Raw genomic sequence first — 20643 nt, 5'->3', positions numbered from 1 at the left:
AAAGCATGAGTAGCTACATTTGTTTACAGATAAACCCTAAGTTTCTCAGGTATTTGAGTGCAGTAGCCAGCAAAATATATTAGTTGCTGTTTTGGTTTACATACTTATGTGGGGACTCAAAAAGTTAAAATTATGGTTTGTTTATTGTTCCATAGAATCAAAGTTGGAAAAGACCTCTAAGATCATCAAGTCCAACAGTCCACCCTACAACCCACAACCACTAAACCATCCACACATCCCCTTCATCTACCTGTCTTCTGAACACCTCCAGGGATGGTGCCCCCACCACTGCCCTGGGCAGCCTGTTCCAATGCTTCACCACTCTTTCTGTGAAGAAATTTTTCCTAATATCTAACCTGAACTGACCCCGGTGGAGCTTGACCCCATTTCCTCTTGTCCTATCACTGATCACCTGGGAGAAGAGGCCAGCATCTGTCTCACTACACCCTCCTTTCAGGCAGCTGTAGAGAGCAATGAGATCTCCCCTCAACCTCCTCTTCTCCAAGCTAAACATCCCCAGTTCCCTCAGCCTCTCATAGGACCTGTTCTCCAGACCCCTGATCAGCTTGGCTGCCCTTCTCTGCACCCTCTCCAGCACCTCTATGTCCTTCTTATTCCGTGGTGCCCAAAACTGCACACAGTGCTCAAGGTGCTGCTTCACAGAGGCAGAGTATAGGGGCAGGATCACCTCCCTGGTCCTGCCGGTCACACTGTTCCTGATGCAGGCCAGGATGGAGTTGGCCTTCTTGGCCACCTGGGCACACCTCTCCTTCCTTGCCTACCCCTTCTGAAGAGCTTATATTGATTAAATGCAGCATTCCAGCTATGTATATCATCCCACAACATTTCTGTGATGTAACCACCTCATAGCTGTCCTGGTGCACAGTGGCTTCCAGCTCATCCTGTTGCACATTGCCCACACTACATGCATTAGTGTAGATGCACCTCAGCTGAGCCAACTTTTGGGTTGGAGAAGCCCTAACAACCTGATTATACTCAGATATTTCCATAGCCCACAACCTCTCACCAACTCTTGTATTCCCCCTGCCATATGGAGTGCCATTCTCCTCCTTCACCAAGACACAGGACTGTGAGACCTTGCTTTGCACAGCCTTCTCCCACAAGTACTGCCTGCCATGCTGCAGCCAGGCTCCTCTCCAGTGACCCCAGTTTCACCCCTGCCCCCCTTCAGACCTAGCTTAAAGCTCTGTTTATTAGCCCTGCTATCTCCAGTTCTAAAACCCTTTTACTTCTGTGGGGTAAGCTATTCCTGTCTCTTGTCAGAATGAAGAAATATATCTACAATTCAAGAGTGGGCAAAAATTTCATTTTGCTGCCAGATAGATATAGCTTTAATCTTGGTTATATATGAGAAGAGCTGAAGTTTTATGGTTGTATAAACAAGGGACTATAAACTCTGAGAATAGAAAAATAATGTAATTCAAATGAGCACAGAAGGTCAATCAGAACTAAGAGAAAAGAGGAGAGAAAAACTGATTTAATTTAAGCAGCATTAGAGGGCTAGATATTAAAAATGTTATTTCCCTGGTGCTTGACTAAAAACTGCCTTGTAGACATGCAAGACTGTTTCTCATAAACACAAAAAATGTTAACATGTGCATGGAATTTCAATGGAAATTCACTAGGATCAAGGTTTCTAAGAAGAAAATTATAACTTTAGGGTGTTTCTATAGCTCAGGATTCACAAAGGGCTCAGCAGACTCTCTAAACATCTCTTTGGTGAAAAGTTGAATGTTAGAAACCAGAGACCTCCAACATCATCAATCATGTCTTGATAGTGTTGTCCTGTAACAAGAACAGAGAACCCTGCATTTTCTATATATAACTCTCAAACAGTGCTTTGGGATCTTAAACATTGAAGATATATTAAGGAATGACACCAAAGCATTTGGCAAACAATATATCTGTCAAGAAGCTTCATCACATGAGTGCATTCTGAAATTCAGCAACTGTATGGAAGGCTTTAGCACCACAACCTGGTAGTTCAGGACAGGAAGTAAAGGCCATGGTAAACAAATGAAACTGGGGAGATGAAGTTTGCATGGCAGAAAATAATATTCCAAATTCCAGCCTGGTTAGGTCAGTTTTTAAGACTCACCAAGAGCTCACTGGGATTTTTAATTAAGAAAAACATTTCAGGAGTGATTCAATGCATTAATGCAGGTAACCATTGCCAGTACACAGGGCCTTCACTATTTTATCTACTTTCCAGCTACTGCTCCACAAGACTACAGGTCTAGAAACCCACATCCTTCACAGCAGCAGCTGAAGTCCAGGCAGAACATTGTAGAGCTCTGAAAAAGTACTAGATGCCTGTATTCAGGCATCTAAATCCCAGCCCATAGGTCTCAGCTAAAAGGTACTACAGCTGAAAGCATACTTATTGACCCAACACTGTCAAGAGACAAATAAGAACTATCATATGGTATTCTGGTACTTTTTTATGGAAAAAAGCTGACTAGGGAGCATCAAATCACCATTTTACCAAAGTCATGTGTGATGTCAGTTCTCTGTCACAGAACTCTTTAAGTCTGATAAGCCCCTATTTACCCCAGGACATGCCACTTCCTTTGCATTGCTCAAGAGAGGGAAAGAAAGAGATGGAGAAGAAAATGTTCTACCATTTACTTGCTCAAAAGCAGGGGCAACGAAAATATGGGGGAATACACAATTAATGTTTGCCTGATGACCATTTTTTGTTATAGTGAGATATGGGAATCAATGTGTTAAAGCATATTTTACACTTCTATGCTTTTAACAATATTAACAAGTTTAATTCAGATGCTTTACAACAGAATCACAGAACTGTCATGATTGAACAAGACCTCTAAGATCACCATGTCCAAATATCAACCCCCCAAAACCACTCCACCACTTCCTTGGGCAGCCTTTTCCAGCATCTGACTACTCTTTCAGTAAAGAAATTCTTCCTGATATCTAGTCTAAATTTCCTCTGATGCAACTTCAGGCTATTTCCTATTTCCTCTAGTTCTATCATTATTTACTTGAGAGAAGAAGCCAAAACCCACCTCACTACAAGCTCCTAATGGTACTTAAGAGTGAAAGAGCATTTAGAAACTTCCAAAGCTGTGCACTGTGAATACAACAGTCTAACTGCTTTGTTAAAATACAAAACTTCTCAAGCTAATTAATGGATTCATGGATAGCAAGGACTGAAGGGATGGATCATTATGCTCATCAACTCTGCCCTCCTGAATATAACACAGTCCAGAGCATTTCACCTAACTATACCACCGTCAAGTCCAATAATTTATAGCTGAACTGTGTCATCTCTTTTAGAAAGGAAGGACATCCAATCTTGATTTAAAGACTCTAGGCAATTAATTTACCACATCCCTTTACCATCTGTTCCTGTGGTTAATTACCTCCAGTTAAATGTGTAGCCTATTTGCTGTCTGATCTTTGTTGACATTAAACTTTCATCTGCCTCTTTGTGTGGACATGATGGCTCATAATACTTTGCTGTTTCCCATGTATTAGGACTGAAATGTGATGACTAGACTGGAAATTTCAGGTTTGGAGTTTTGCTCTCTTGTTGAAACCTTCACACAAAGACTTTTAAGGCATTGGCACAAGACACTGTAATATTTCATTTTGGAGCAATTTCAATGACTCCGTGTTAATGGCATATAGTATTCCAGATTTTGAGGAATAAAAATATTATGTGCTCTTCATCTGTTTGTTTAAAGTGTTTTTTCCTAATGGAGGCTGTACTGTGATGAGTGTGGAAGCAAGAGTTTGATCTACTAGCAATGAGAGCTGAGAGTTAAATCTGCTGCCCTGATCCCAGTCTGCTGCTGCAATTTGACCTGTGAGCTGGGGGAAATCACCTCACTCAATCATAGAGAGTTATGGGGATTGTGTTACAAAGTGCATAGAGATTTTTGGAGCTGGGTTGGTTGAACCACACTTTAAAACAGTGTCTGCCTCATTGTCCCACCTGCACAGGGTGCCCTGCTACCTCTACAGAGCTGTCCAGCCTCCTTGTAGGCATCTCATCTCACAACCAGCACATGAGTATCCCCAGCAGACACTGCTCCACTTGCCCTTTCCCACCTATCAACAGACACAGAGCTCCATATAGGGATTCTAGATATGTGACTGCAAATTTAGGGCTTCCCAATTACTTTGCAATCTCTCCTCTCCTGGCCTGAGGTGCAGTGTATGCTTTTGAGTGAAGTGGCAGCCCTCTGCCTGTACACACTGGTGCAGCTTGGCTAATGCAGTTCAAATTCATGCTCTTGGTCACTGCCCAGTAACTTCAACACACAGACCAAGCCCTGGTGATAGAATCAGCCATCCCATGATAATAAAAGCTCTGTTCCTTTCTACAAAGGGATCTCCAGAATGCACAAGGAAGGGCCAGTGCCTTCTTCCACTGCCAGATGCTGTTTTGCTATCCCTTCTGTTCATGGAGCAATTAGCACTGAGCTCTGGCAGTGTACCACAGCCAGCCAAGAACTGGAATGCAGGGAGTTAATTGCTTCATAATCCTCCTCTCTTTCAACACTCATGGAAGCTCCTAGACCTCCTTCAATCAGGAGCCATAATTAAGAGAATCCTTTCTTGAGCCTAATTAACAGCTAAGAGCCAAAGCCCAACCAGGTAGCTTTAGGGAGATGCTTGCAAGATGACATGAAGAATTTTTTGATGGAAAAGGAACTTCAAACATCCACAAAATTATTACAGTGTTAATTATTATTAATAGTGTTAATGTAAATGGAGACACATCAAGGAAGTCCACCAAATCCCTCTTGATTTTAATTCTCCTCTCCTTTGAAATGGTATAATCTCAAGTGTTCTTTCCCTGACCTCACCTTTTCTAAAACCAGCTGGAGTATGTTGGATACAAGCCATATTATCTGAATCAAGATAAGTAACTGGAGAAGACTGCCACACAGAGCTACACAGGTTATCTCATGGAGAGGCAGTTTTGCTAAGTCATGAAATAAGTAAGAGATGCAAGTGGTAAGAATTTTTCCTCACTGCTATCCTGTTTTACCCTTCATGGATAATGTATTCCCAAGAGACATCAGCCACTGTGAACCTCAGCCATATTTATGCTTACATTGTTCAGACAATAGCAAAAGGTGAAAAATGCTTTCTACGTAAAACACAACATGAAAAAGCACTTTCCTTGAAAGATCTGTTTACTCAATTGAGGTTGGCAAATACCATCTGAGACACATCTGAGAGTGCTAGAAACCTGTGGCTAGGGAAGCGCATTGCATATCTAACAAGGATTGACACTGCAAAGCAGGATTATCTGCAGCAGAAGTTAATGAAAAATTAGCACTTCTACAGTAGCAGTACTTGAGTGGTCAGCAAGGGCTCAGTCCTGAGTGCTATGAACCAAATGACCCTTTTAGTTTGCACCATGCTGTGCTGCAGCAGCAGACCTGGACCATTGGACAACAAAGCATTGGTCACCTTATCAGAAAGGAGCAGAAATAGCTTAAAAATATTGCTGTGCTTCTGTCTTGCATTGAATTGTGCCAGGCACACAAAAGTCAGGCAAAGATATCTGGCCATTATGCTGCACTAAGAATAAAACTTGCTTTGATCCATATTAAATTTGTGCCTTATTTCATCAAGAGCTGCTGGAACAGGGTGGAATTCATTATCTCTTGTCTATTCTCTATTACTTTGCACTTTTCAAACTTAGTTATTCATCTGGCATAGATTCATTCATTCCTCCATGCTGTGTCTTCAGTAATTTTGCTGGGCTCTTGTCTGGCTTGGCCCCTGAAATGCCATTTAGAAATGAAGCATCCCAAACAGAATGCAGTTGTTTAGCTGGAGCTATATCACCAATCGATGCAATCTTACTTAAATATGTTCTACATTATTTTCCTTCCCTCTTTCATACAATCTGACATTTTTGCTGTTTGTTGGTTTTTTGTGTTTTGTTTTGTTTGTTTTTTACCAGCTCTTTACACAGATGTAATATCTTCATTGACATCTTTTTTTTTTTTCCCCCAGCAGCAAAGCAAAATATAATCCCTGCATGTCCATTCATCACACTTAAGTGTAGTTTAAGTAGTTCTTTCCAAAGTTGCTTGCAGATCTCACTGCTAAATACTCTGATGTCAGGTCAGCAAATTACTCTGAAACTTGGGACTTACAGGAGGTCGATGGTCACACTCTCTCTCTTCTGCTTTCCTTCCCTTCTCCTCCCCTGACCTTTTTCCAAAATTTTCTATCAGTGATTTCTCTAACAGAGAATTCCCACTCCCTCCCTCAGCCCTAGCTCCCAGACAGGCAGTATTAGCAAGAGGTCAAGAAAAATCTGGTTCAACTGGAACTGCTCTGGAGTAGGGTGGTGAGAATAAGCAGTGAGCTAAAATACATGGGTATATGGGAAAATCAAAGGAATTGCAGTTGTTAGGTAAACAGAAAAATAAACTGAAGGGAGTCAAGATAACAGAAAAGGAAAAAAAAAAAAGTAGGTAGATATGACAAGCAGCAATGGCTCAACTTGAAGCAAGGGGAAGTTTAAAAGGGCAATATAATTTCTTAACATTAAGGATGGAGGAGAAGTGGGATGCATTGAATGCAGAGGTCTTGGAGTCTCAGCCATTCTTTAATAAGAGGCAAGGCAGGCAGGGTAAGATAGGTAGAATAGACCCTGTTCAGGTTATGACTATTCAAAATCTCTTCCCCACTCTGTTTTCTGTGATTCTGTACATGTGTTCAGCAGGATTTTACCTTGTTTACAGCTCATGCAACACAGAGCTCAGCATTTACACAGGGTCTTACAGCTGCTGAAGATAAATCAGTGGCAGCAAAGAACTAAGAATGGAACAAACGAAAAAAATCCTGATGTGGATCCTGGGTGCCCCACTAAGTCAGTAGAAAATGTGCTGTGTATCTGCAGTGTGTAGTCCACAGCTCCAGCAGAGCATTCAGTGTTCTAAGGGGGTTGTTTCTTATTCCTGTTCACCCTTTGGTGATGCCAATGATCTCTTCCTTCCTCTGCCAACCCCTGTTTGCATTGCAGGATGTTAGGTGTCTGCAGCACTAAGTACAAGAAGGATTCTGTCTCAAGTTGGTCTGCTAAGTGTTATCCTATCACAAAATTAACAGGCAGGAAAGAAGGTACTAACATTAAGAATTATTCCCAACTGCCAGACATGAGCCCAACAAAATTAATGACAAGGAAAGGAAGAATGGTAGAGTCTATGCCAGATGACACTAGAAAAATACTAGAATGACTAAATTTGGAAAGTGCAAAAGGAACAGCAGAATGGTACCTCTGCATCACAGTAGCATCTCTAAGTATAGTACTATCTTTAAGTATCTTCAGCACTGTAAAGTAACTCATGCTTTAGAACCAATTTATACATCTATATATCCACAACATATCTGAAATATCTAAGTGTTTATTTTCATATGAACATTCATATATATGAGTATAAAATATAAGTCTTCTGAGGGGAGAAATAATCTCAGTGATGTGACTGCTAAAAGCTATCATTAGGAATAATGATGAACGCTTGGGTGCCAGAGACCTAGACTAAAATTAAAGCACTGGAAGGAGACAACTCCTGACATAACCGTATTTTTTAATCAAAATATCTGTAATTCATGTACCATAATATCTGTAATTCTTATCTTCAGCCACCTACCCACTGTCTCAAACTCACCCTCCACATCCTCACCTGAAAAGAGTAGATCTCACTACTACTGCAGGAACTGATGAGCACCGTATTGTATGTGTTACCAGGTACCAGCTATTCAGGAATCGTGGGCCTTTGAGCAAGATCTTATAGTTCAGTAATTGTAGTGCCATTTGAGGTCACACACTTAGCTCTGAAAGAAGAGTAAATTACCTCAGGAGAACAAGACATAGCCTGAAGCAGTCTCAATGGAGCAGCTCACCTGAGGTAATCTGATGCAAGGAAAGCACTGAGCCCAGGGAGCTGGTTGTTAGGCTCTACAGATACAAAGCAAACTAGGACAGAGCTAAAGGAAGCAAAAACCTCGTTAATTAAAAACAGTCATGACCAAATAAATGTTTGAGCTCCAAAGCTTCTAGAGATTTATTAATTTCCTGATGCTACAGGGGTGTAAACCATTACAACAGTCCCTCATGAAGAAATTCACCTGCAGGTCCTCACAAAAAGGTGATAAAACAGCTCTGATGGAACAAAAGACAGTGTGCTACTTACTACACAGAGTTTCTCATCTACTAAATTTCTGTTTTACTACCAAATGGCAACTCATATCCCACTGATTCTGAGAGTGTCCAAGGGCTAGCTGCAATATTTCCTGATAAACACAGCAAAACCAGTTCTTAAGAGTGTATTTCAGGAGACAGGGGATTATGGCATCTGTATGCTTTTTGTCACAGGATTATAAACTGGGAATAAAAGCAGTAACACAACACTCTTGGTTTACTGCTTCCTTCACCTCTTCTAAAAAACAGTCCCCCAAAAAGTAACACATTGGGGATAACCCAGTAAATGATGCTGATGCTGTTCCTTTGGTGCTGGATCTGATGAACAATAAACACAGGGAGACAATTCCTGCTGCGCAGTCTGTTCAAAGGTACGGATGTTTCAGGGGTTTTTTGACAGACAGACCAACTCATTGAGTATTGTTCTCAGCCCATGCACTCTCTTTTGACACGCTGTTCACTAGGAAGACTGCCTGACAGTTATTCACAGAGGTGTGCTTATACCCTTTTCACTGTGTGATAATATATATGGAGTACAACTAATCCTTGGAATTGTTTGCCTATGGAATTGTAGGTCATTCAAGCTTTTCAGTGTTTAAATCTACGAAGATTAATTTGGATATCCAAATAATTTGCTGCTCTTCACACAAGTAGAGACAAAATCCCTTTAAAAGAAGTGAGTCTCTGAATTGAGAACTGCCTTGCCAGACATGAGACTCCCCAGCAGACAGATCGTCTCACATATTGATACAACATCTCAATGCAAATATCATATTGCAGTCTAGGGACAACACACACAACAAGTGTTTTGTGGCTTTCTGAAAATCTATTTGATGTGATCCATCCCTCCTCTCATTCCTTCTGTCTGTGCAGAGGAAATGTGGTTTGTTTCTTTTCTCTTGCTGGATGCTTGGAAAAATAAGAGATGAAGGTTTGAAAAACAGGCCGCACACCAGTCATATTAGCTGCCCTCAAAAGCTATAAAATGGCCTTATTATTCTTCCAGAATAATAATATTAATATTAATTATTAATATTCTTCCAGTAGTGCCTAGAGGCTCTAGCTAACAGCAGGGCTGTACAAAACTGGACTGTGTGCCAGCCATGGTATAACTGCATGTGAATACACAGCCCGTTCTCAGTGAGCTTGGGATCCACGCTGCAACCTCTCATCTGTATGACAGAATTCAAGATATCTTTTTCCTGTTCAAGTGCTCTGATGAGACAGGGAGGGTGTTCTACACACCTTCAGTTCTGCCACTGCAGCCAAAACCCTGGACAGTTCTGATAGGAAATCGGTACAACAAAACTCAAGGTATGTTTGTATGAGATGGGAGGCTGGTAATTATTTACAAAATCTGTGAGTTGATTTTACCCAATCATAATCTCACAGATTTCATACAGTTGTACTCTTTATACATATTTTCTATAGATATGTATTATTTTGAATAACCAGGCTCTTTTGAAAATTAGCTCCAGGTCATATTTAAAATGGACATGTGTTCACAATATATGTTAAAAATATTATGTATTGCAAGCCAAAGTAAGAAAACAAGGAGTTTGCTGCTGCAGAGAAGATTATGTACAGCAGTGGGGGTGACTTATACTAGCAAACCTACCTTTCAGCATCAGTAGTTTGAAGAACCTCTTCAGGTGGTGCAGGAAGAATCAGAAATGCAAAGTGCAGCACTGCTGAAGTTTTACCAGAAAGACTCCTCACTTCAGCTCCTCACCACCTTTTTATGAGGAAAAACACTGCTCAACAGCAGTGTATGTTATGCTTCTAATAAGGTACCCTGTCAGGAGTAATAACCTCTCCACATACAAGGGAAGCTAAAGGCCTCAGGATTAGAGTCAACAAGGTAAAAGTTAATTATGTTTTAAATAATGACATTGTAAGTGCACCAACCACAGGCACTTTACAATATTGGCTTAATCTGCTGTATGTATTGTCTGGAGCTACTGTGATTGTAGTAAATTTTAAAAAGTGTGTATCTATTTCTGCATGTAATAGTCACCCCAGTATTAAACTTCAAAGAAACCAGGTATGTTTTTCAGGACTCTTCTTCAGTGCTGGATACCTTCATTTAACTATATCATATAGACAAGCACCCAAGTACCCCCAGCTGCCCAACTCTGACTGCACTTTGGGGCCCACACAGTGCCCGGGCAAAAGAAGAACTGCACCAGGCTGGCACTCAAAAGCAGTGACCACAGTTTTGCTACTGGTTACACAGAAAGCTGAATCCACAACTCGTGGCCCTTCTCACCCTGGAAAATGTGTGTGGGCCAGAGGCAAAGCAACAGAGTTTAAGTTAAGGGACAAGACCAACAAGAGTAAAACCAAACCCAAAATCCCAGAACACCCAGTAAAAACAATAGGACACAAAGAAGAAAAAGATGGGTTAAACCCTTCTGCTTCCAAGTCATAAACATCTCTTATGATCTCTGTATCTCCTGTTTCTCATCTGATAAGTATTACAAATGCCAAGCCCACACTCCTCTTCCCTTCAGTGATTAATGTGCTACAGTATTTCTGAAAGCTTTAAGAGTTCTCCCCTTGGGCCGCAACATTTGAAAAGAAATGAAGCCTGGTGATTAATAATTCCCTGGGCTGAGTTTTTGTTTAATAACTATTCTGTCAGTGATAGATCTAAAGGGTGAGGGTGTGGATGTGTGTGCATGTGGAGGTAGTAATCTGATTGTGGCCAGGAGATTTGACAGGTTGGCATTACAAAGCAGCTCTTTAGCAATGGCTGGAAAACCAAGGTGACAAATAATTCTGTTCTCTGCTTCTCCTGCCTACCCCCTCTCAACAGAGCTACCTCATTAGCCTTGAGCCAGCCAATCCCAAACTAGGATCTGGGAAATATTTCCTTCTTGACATTCAAGAGAACAGTTCCTTACCTGGGGAAAATTACACATAAAAATAAATGGAAAAGCATCAATCTACTAGGAAAATATATTCAGCTTTTTGGATATCTGGAAAGAAAGTTGTTTGGTTTTTTTATTTTATTACATTTAAATAGAACTGAAGACCATCGTTTGAATTTTTTAAACTAAAATAAAAGATAGCACCATAGCATTTGGATACAAAGTGTTACCTTTTCTTTAAATTAAGACAATATTTTTCATTAAACCCAGATCTTGAATATTTACAGACCTGCTAGTAGAGACAGATATGATTCATAGTATGAGAAACTGCAAGGCCTACTCTGGGGTGGTTTGTATGTGTGGGATTTTTTTTTATGTCAACAACCCGACTCCGTTTCCAGATGAGCTTCTTAAGAATTCTCAAACCTCATTTCAGGATTAAAAAGACCAAATTATAATGGCTTTCCTTTAAAAGCAGTTCTCCCTACTGAACAGCATCTTGATCACTTTTGCCTCTTTAGTGCAGAAAAATATGAGAGCCAGCCAACCCACTAAAGAATAATATTTCCATATCACTCCAAACTTCACCCATGCAGACCGGTTTCAGAAGTAAACAACCACATTAGTGACAGCTTTCCTGAAACATTTAGAAACCCTAGTGAGTTCAGGGATGGATCCTCCACCTTCCTGCACATGTAACACTGTCTCAAGGAGCTGGTATCTTGCAGCTCTGGGCATCTGCCCTCTCCCAATCACAGCAAGTACTACTTAGCCCTCTCCACAGACACACATCACTTCTTGCACTGCACATTGCCTCCCTGTCAGCCAGGATAAGTGGATCCAACACGTTGCACCCAGAATGAGATGGATTGGCTTAGGCAGCTTAAATGAGAGAGTCTTTAGCACGCCAGCTGACCTGTGACAGATGAAATTGTAAAAGTCACAGGGAAGAGTCTCAGCAGCCAAGGGCGCCCACCCAGTGCCATGCAGGAGTAATCAGGAACGTAATGGTTCCCAGTCCAGCTTCTCCATTAATGGAGCTCACTGCCTTTACAACAACAACAACAACAAAACACACATTCAGCAAAACCTTCTAAGATTCCCCCACAAATGTATCTACAGGGATATATTCATATTATGGGAGAGATTACGAATTTTGTCCTGGGGGTAAATAACCTACTGAGTAAAATGTGTCATTGTTAGGGCCATGAAGAAGAATTAACTACATCACTTTTTCCTTATGGGACATTATAACTGATTGTGTTTCATTTCTGCAGTCCTGCAAGCTCTACTGTGTCCCACAATTCACAGCAGAGCGCTGGAATACAGGTTTTTCCCATATTATTATATGAAGATGAAGTGCTAGTGCTGCTCTGAATTACATTTCTATTCAATTTACTAAATCTTTTTTAAGTACTTGCTTCCCATACATAAATTGTTACTATTATATAGAGATTCACTAAGGCACCTTGCTGACAATTTTTGCTCTTTTTTACTCTGAATTAATAACAAAATGCAAATCAGTACCAGTGGGATTTTTTTCCTCCCACTTAATACAATACTTGAATAAGAGAACACTTAGAGATTTACAATACATGTTAATGGAATGTGAACACTCTTCACAGTAAATACACCTTTGTTTTTCATATTCTCCTTCTACACCTCATGTTTTCCTATATTGTGCCTGCTCTCTGCACCTTATACACTTTAAAACAAGGCAACCTCATCACATTCTTTCTTCTCTATCCATTCCCTTTCAGCTGGCAGCAAAAACTATCTTACTACTTAAAGAAACAGGACAATTCATCCCCTCCACCACCTTCCACACCGCAGAGCAAAAGCTTAAACTATTGGATCATCTGGATAAATCCAGGAAGCTGCATACAGGAAGCTTTGTCAAGGCTGAATGTCAGGACACAGACACAAAGGATGCTGCTCTATGAAATTCTTTAGTCAACAAACCACTGCCGTGGCATCTTTAGTCCATATCATTACAAACAACAACTGATTAGTGCTTATTAAGCCAGAGAAACAGCAGTTTATAAGACTGTGTCAGATTTTTATCTCATTTACCCAATAAAAGCTTTTGGTTGTACATACAATTTGTTTTGTCAGTGACACGACTCAATATCTTTTTATTCAATGGTGAAGCCACATATATTAAACAAACAAAACCTAAATAAAACCCAACCCCTTTTCCTTAAAATCAAAACATTTCCCAAAATTATCTATCCTAGATTTTATGTGAGAAGAATTTACAAAATAACATTTTTTCCCCCAAGCAGCACTTTTAGCCTTTTATCAGGTTTTGCAGACATGATGAGATGAATTAATGAAAACTGTCATCTGCATCCCCATCTTCCATCTTCTCCCTGGAACAGCCCAGGCAAACAGCACTGTTAACCATTCTTCTTTTCCCAAAAAAGTAGACTTTCCTCCCCTTTTTCCCTGAGGTTCAAGCACTTCTGCCATTTTCTTTAGGAATTATCACCTCTCCCTAGCTCTCTTAGTTGACTTTTATAAAGCTGACACATTGATCTCAGTTTGGAGACTACTACCAACTTCAGCATCACTTTGTGCATGTAATTGATTTGGATCCATCACCCTGCTGAGAGATCATGCAGCTCTGATGATTTGTAAAATGTCTTGGAAAAACAAGACAGAAATAATAGCCTTTTTCTTTGCTTAAGGCTAACTAAAACAAGAAGCTAGGCTAGCACATTTCCTCCTGTGTCCACAACATCCAAGAGTCAACTTGCTGAGCCCACAGTACTCAAGAAGGAATCTGAAGAAATTGTCCCAGTTCTCCAAAGGCAGCCCATTTAAAACCATTGTTTACTTCTAACAGGACCTGAATATCTGCTTCAGTAATTTAGGAAGGAGTATTTCTGGGGAGTCCTCGAAGAACCAAACCAGGACAGGTCAGGTACTGTCTACAGTGCTGGAGCACATTAACAGCTCTGAGTGTCAGAAACCAGCACTGGGTGGCAGGCTAGGACAGCACTTAATAGTCACTCCCAACGCTGGTACATCACTTCTTGGCTTCTCCCAGAGTCCCTTGTCACCTACAAAAGGCTACAAAACCTTTAGTTGGGTAGTGGTGCAGGAGAAGCCCGAGTACCCAGCAATGTAGACTGTATTTTTCTACTAGATATTTGTAAGAAAACAGGCAGAGCTCTCCCTCGCCCTGCAACCAAAGGAGGCTGCAGATATTGGCTCATTCTTTTCTCTGTTTAAACCTGACACAAAAACAACAATCCCTTTAAGAGGGAAAAGTGTGACTGGAACTTGTCCAGGCAGCTAATCTTGTGGGTATAATTTTAGAATGGAGCAGTCTGGTAGTCACACACACTAACAAGCATATCTTGCACTGCATCCCTGCATGTTGTAAAAGCAACTTGGGAGTCAGCAGCCTTCTTCCTCATGAAAACAACAGTAAAACCTTCCCCCATCACTATTAGTAAGGGCAAGACTGACTTGCAAGGTGATACCCTGGCACATATATCAGACCTCATAGAATCATAGAATTGGCTGGGTTAGAAGGGACCTCAGAGATCATCAAGTCCAACTCTTGATCCACTCCCACTGCAGTTACCAGACCATGGCACTGAGTGCCACATCCAGTCTCTTTTTAAATATCTCCAGGGATGGAGAAACCACTACTTCCCTGGGCAGCCCATTCCAATGTCTGATCACCCTCTTCGTAAAGAAATTCTTTCTAATATCCAACCTAAACCTCCCCCGGCACAACTTGAGACCATGCCCTCTTGTCTTGCTGAGAGTTGCCTGGGAAAAGAGACCAAGCCCCCCCTGGCTCCAACCTCCTTTCAGGGAGTTGTAGAGAGTGATGAGGTCTCCCCTGAGCTTCCTCTTCTCCAGGCTGAACAGCCCCAGCTCTCCTTCATCCTTGTAAAGAAAAAGCAATCTGTTGGGCATATATGGGAATGCTTTAGAGACAAAGTCAGCTAATGAGTGCAGAGATGTTTCTATCCCCCCAAACCAGGTTGCTGATGTTTCTATATACCACTGCAACTTCCTTTCTATGTGTTTGGGTGTTGTGTTATAGTCCAGTCACTTTGGCTCCTCCTGGGCCTACTGTGATCCATACCAAGTGTCTGCAGACTATTTAAAGACCCAGACCCTGTCTGAATGCATAAAATGCTAATCTTATTAGATTTCTCATTTTCAGGATAATATTGTCACAGTGCTGTGCAGCACTGATGCAGATTAGTGGGCTTGCCGGAACAGAGCCCCACTAATGAGTTAATCCAAATAACTCAAATCCCAAATCAGATTTCAAGCCACCTAGACAGAGGACCCACCAAGGATGGGTGAGGGGTATGAAGGGAGAGGGTCAGCCTTGTTTTGACAGAAGTAATCGTTGCTTAAGCGAGCAGGGATATAAGGGAAAAGTAAGCATGGATTTTTTTTCCTTAGTAGAACAAGCTCAGTCAAACTCCAAGGAACCATCCAACCATTTAGCCAATAGCCTAAAATGGCTTGAGAAATTATCTGCAGTTTCACATGTAAGGACTATCAGCTTCTGACTTGAGAGATACTTAGCTAAGCTAAGACCCTAGCAAACCTTCTATTGACACCATTCAATCTACAGTGCTTGAAAGATCTAAGCAACTTCTAGATCTGAGCTTGATTCATTCCAGTCAGGAACTTGGAGATGAGGGGAAAGGCTGGTAAACGTTTTAGTTGCTTATTCTGCTGGTCACCCACCATGATGAAGACAAGCACAAACACTCAAAAGTAAGGCAAGAAGGGAAACACACATCTCTCATTATTTGCATTCCAAACAAGTTCTTAAAATGTAACTGCAGTTTGAAGAGTAGAGCTGGTAGGGCTCTCTTTTTTTTTTTTTTTTTTTCTTTTCTTCCCTATCCTCTTTAGGATGAAATTTCTCTTTCGGTAGGAAAACACAGAAATACCAAAGCTGGAAAATTTAATTAATACATACCTAGGCTTCCAGTACAGTTCTGCTCTCAGTTTGGGGGAATCTACTCAGAGCCTCAAGAAACAGCTCAGACAGCAGAATTCTGTCCCAGAATAGGGGAAACCAAGGACTCAACAGGATCATCCACACCTCCAGCAATGGTCCAGACACTAGCTCCTCAGGATAACACTTTCATTTCTCTTTAGTATTTTCCCTAAAACATACCTTGAAAGGCCTCAGCCTTGCTTCATGGAGAGAAATATTTTTTGCCATGTTGGCAAATTTCCTTGGACAGAAACGTTGCTTGCTATCCAACAAGTTACCATAGAGGGCCTAGAAAACAGCATGGCTTGCCACTGCACTCATTTCTTTCTTGTGAATCCAAAGCCTGTACATTCAGTCAGGGAAGTAGTCCAGTGCCCAGTGTAGGATGTGGAAATAAGCTAAGCAATGCTGCTGAGAGAACACCATTTTCACTGGTAATGCAGACAATTGGTTAATGGAAATCCCTCTGTCTAGGAACCTTCATGTTGTGTTAGGAAAGTCTTCCCAGAAGCCATGTTTCTCAACACATCCCTTACCACTATAATCTTTAAGAATCCTATCAACTATCAGAGATTGCAAGCCACTGGTCTGAACCAGAGTCTGGAGAAGTCAATGTGAATGAGTATATTGACTTCACAACATCTTGTCCCAGGCCTTGAACAGCCTTGCATGCAGACAGAATAGCTCACACATATATCATCACAACACTCACTGTACACACAGGTAAGTAGCAAGCAATGCCTTCAAAAAGGGTCCATTTTTCTTTATCATGTTGAAACTCCATTAAAATGTCCTGCTGATAAGGCATGCTAATAGGCTGACAATTATTAAGCAAATTTTCCAAATCACTCATATCTTTCTGACCACTAACAAACAGATTCCAGGGTAAAGGATATGAAATAACTAGCACTCCCAAACTTTCCAAATGAAGCTAAGATGCCAGGAATATGCATTTGTGTGCAGAGATCCCACTTCTTCCAGAGACAACTGCCCACAACAACCTTCCTGCTCCATGCTAACAAAGTACTAATAACAATAGCAATCACAGTTTGCCTGCTCAGCTCACCCCAGGAGCATGGCAGCAAATTGATGATCATTTCTCATTGTGAATTATGACACAGGCACATCACCTCACCCCTGGAATAAAGCAGCACCTGCCAATCCTGTTAAAACAGCAAGGGGGAAAATGAAAGCCCTGCCGTAGCCAATCTGAATCCCTGCTGACTCCAATTACCCAGAGAGGAATTTTACAATTGCTTCCTCCACCAGCTCCTGCTCCACAGTCTGCAGACTTTGGCTAGTTCTTTCTTCTGTATGCCTAATGCCACTGAGTAGATTGGGTTCTTAATGAGTCTTGACACTAATGGTACAGGGAGACAGAGCAATTACACTTCCCCCTCCCATTCAGAGCAAACCCGGCAGGAAGTGACCCAAGACCTCACACCCTTCTACCCCAAAGAATCCAGTTATAATGCCTCAGGAGCAGGGCCAGCTGGTGCACAGTCCCCCCCTTCAGCAGCCCTCACTTCACTTCCCTTTTCCATTGTGCAGGTGGCTGGAAACAATTCTTTATGGCCTAATCCATGACTGGCAGGTTGAGGCTAATACAGAAGCCAGAGAAACCTGAGCACATTTGGAACTGAAGCCCAACAAAAAAAAGACAAAAACCCAAACCCCGTTATTTCATATATGTGCTGGAAAGGTCTAACACACAGTTGTTGTCTGTTAAGTGTTTAACAATGTGTGTAACTCAGACTGCTTTGAAGTGGGGAGGGGAGCACATGAGCTTCTGTGATTTCCACATTGATTGTAGTACAGGTGTAAAAGAGACTGGAGCTACCCAGTGAACTGTGAGGTAATTACAAGAAGAAACAGATGTTGTCTGCTAATGAGGATGCAGATCCATGAGAAGCATCTTAGCTGGTGAGAAATAAACATGTCCTTATATGAGCAGCAGTCCACAAAATGTGTCTTAGGTCTATGACCCATGCTGCCACAGTATCTGAACAACTCACAAATGATAGTATGTTTGCTTCTGTCAAAAGCTCCACAAAAGAAAAAAGCCCAAACACTTAGATGGAATGATGACACAGAGGACCAAGGACACAGACAGTCTGATCAAAGCATAAAATAGGCCCAAATCAGCTTATTTGCACTCCAGAGCTTTAAATATGAATCTATTGTTTGCCTCATCCAAGTTACTCTAAATTCATCATTTCATGTATAATTTAATATCTTTCACTGCTTTACTACTCTATTTTACTATTCTATTAACCTCACTGCTCCTTCTGTTACCCCTCAGGAGGCTGCAAGTCTTCTACTGTTTCTCATGATGTTCCTCTTAGCTGTCAAAGAGTTCATCTGCCTGTCATGGTCCTTACTACTCCTCTTCACCCACAAGTAACCACTGCAGTTCTCACCTAATCACCAACTTTGGCCCTGTTACCCTCCCCACAAATACCTTTACAGTTTTTCTGTACATCTTCCTGTACCTTCTCACCTGAACCAGCATTATCTGTGGTACCCAACAGCTGCAATCAGCATGAGTGAGGTCTCTAATTACAGTGCTTATGGATCACTACAGTGAGAGGTACTATACATACAGAGTCTCTGAAATACAAGCTTTCAAGCACCTCCTTAGCAACACTTGTTGCTAAATCTATAGCACAGGGAAGTGCCATGTGGTTTATAAGGACTGACTTGCATGGTAAATTAATTCAGCAGTAACTGTATTGCTCAAGGTCTTCCCCTTCCTTCATGACTTTAACCTGCTATAATTAGCATACTTGTTACCACAGAACAACACTAATAAAAAAGACAAAGACATCATCTTTAGACAAGGACTACAAAGGATGCTCTGTCATATGGTTGCTTTTCTCTCTTCCACTATGTGGCAGCAAAAGCTGCTTTTAATTCACTGCATCAGTATCCTCCTGGCATTCTAGCCATGACCTTGCCATCACTCCTTCTGGGGACTCTCTCTCATTCAGCATCTGCCAGCTGTCAGCATGAGACTCCAGGGAAAATTATAGAAGATTTCTGGAAAATTACAAGGGGCAGCAGAAGGGACGATTTGATTTGTTTCCATTTTCTGTGTAAAAGGGAGTTAAGGTGCCTCCAGTTTGCCAGCTTCCTGGCTTTCTTTTGCCTGGGTGTCCCTCCATTCTTCTGCCCTTGCACATTGCTGCTTTAGTTTTAGTCTCTCCGTTTCACACTTTCGCTTTCCATTATGTCATTTTCCTGCTCAAATCCATTCCACAAGAGTGGGAGTGTGACAATGACTCCTCTCCCTTTCTGATGCAGAGGCTGGGTATTATTTAGATACATCAATGTCTTGGGTTATTTCAGTAGTGTTTTGGAAGAGGAGGGGGTGGCACAGGAGCGGCTCCTGTGAGAAGCTGCTGGAAGGTCCTCTGGTTAGATTCCAGTCCCTGCCCCACCTCTGCTCAAGCCCAACCAGATATAAGAAATGGATGTACCTCTGAGAGTAACATATTCAAGAAAGGGAAAATGAAACTGCAAAAATGTGAAAAACAAGACCTGCAGAACAGAAGGGAGGAGGAGGTGATAGAGAAATGCCACAGAAAAGCCACCATTGTCAGTGATGAAGGGAGGTAAAGGTGCCCGAGCAGAGATTTCCCCACAGCCCATGGTGAGATGGCAGCTGTGTCCCTGCAGCCCATGGAGGAGCACAGGGGAGCAGACCTTGAAGAAGGACAGTGGAGCAGTCCTTGAAGGACCACGGTGGGGTAAATGTGGATTTGTAGCCCCTGAAGTGTCACAGGTGGCAGATGTGAAGCAGCAGCCTGTGGGGGATTGCAGAGAGGGGCAGATGTGGATCTGCAGCTGTGGAGGACCCCGTGTCAGAGGAGGTGACTGTTCCCAAAGCAGCCGTGACTCTGTGGGCAGCCTGGGCTGGAGCAGTTCCTGAGGGACTGCACCTCCTGAGAGGGACTCATCTCGGAGGGGTTTGTGAAGGGCTCTCCCATGAGAAGGATCCCACATTGGAGCAGGGGAAGGATGTGAGGAGTCCTCCCCCTGAGGAGGAAGGAGCAGCAGAAACACCATGTGGGGAACTGACCCTGAGCCCCCCCTGCCTGTGGCCTGAGGGGGAGGCAGCAGTGAAGGGATCCAGGCCCAGGGAGAAGGGAAGGGTGGGGGGTAACGTATTGAGATCTGGCCATGTTTTCTCTTTCTCCTTGTACATTAAGTTAGGGTGGTTTTTTTCCTTCCTAAGTTGAGCCTGTCCATCTCTGATGGTTACTGTAATTGGGGAATGTCGACCTCCCTATCCCTGTCTCCATTAAGGAGCCTTTGGGTGGATTTTCTCCTCCCTGTCCCACAGTGGGGGTGAGCAAGCAGAGTCCTGGTTGGTACCAGTTGGTACCTAATGACCTAATTGGTCATTATCTTCCTTGACAAGCTTTCCTTTCTCTAGCTGCACACCCTTTACAAAGACACCTTCCAGACTCCACAAAGCTGTAAATGGATATGCACTAGAAAACACACAATAAACAACTGTGGTTAACCACAAGCAGATAAGACCATTTTAAACATGACTG

The sequence above is a fragment of the Calypte anna genome, chromosome 7 (genome assembly GCF_003957555.1).
Source record: "Calypte anna isolate BGI_N300 chromosome 7, bCalAnn1_v1.p, whole genome shotgun sequence".
NCBI lineage: Eukaryota > Metazoa > Chordata > Aves > Apodiformes > Trochilidae > Calypte > Calypte anna.
The sequence above is the reverse complement of the archived record's forward strand: the minus strand, read 5'-3'. Positions refer to the sequence as shown.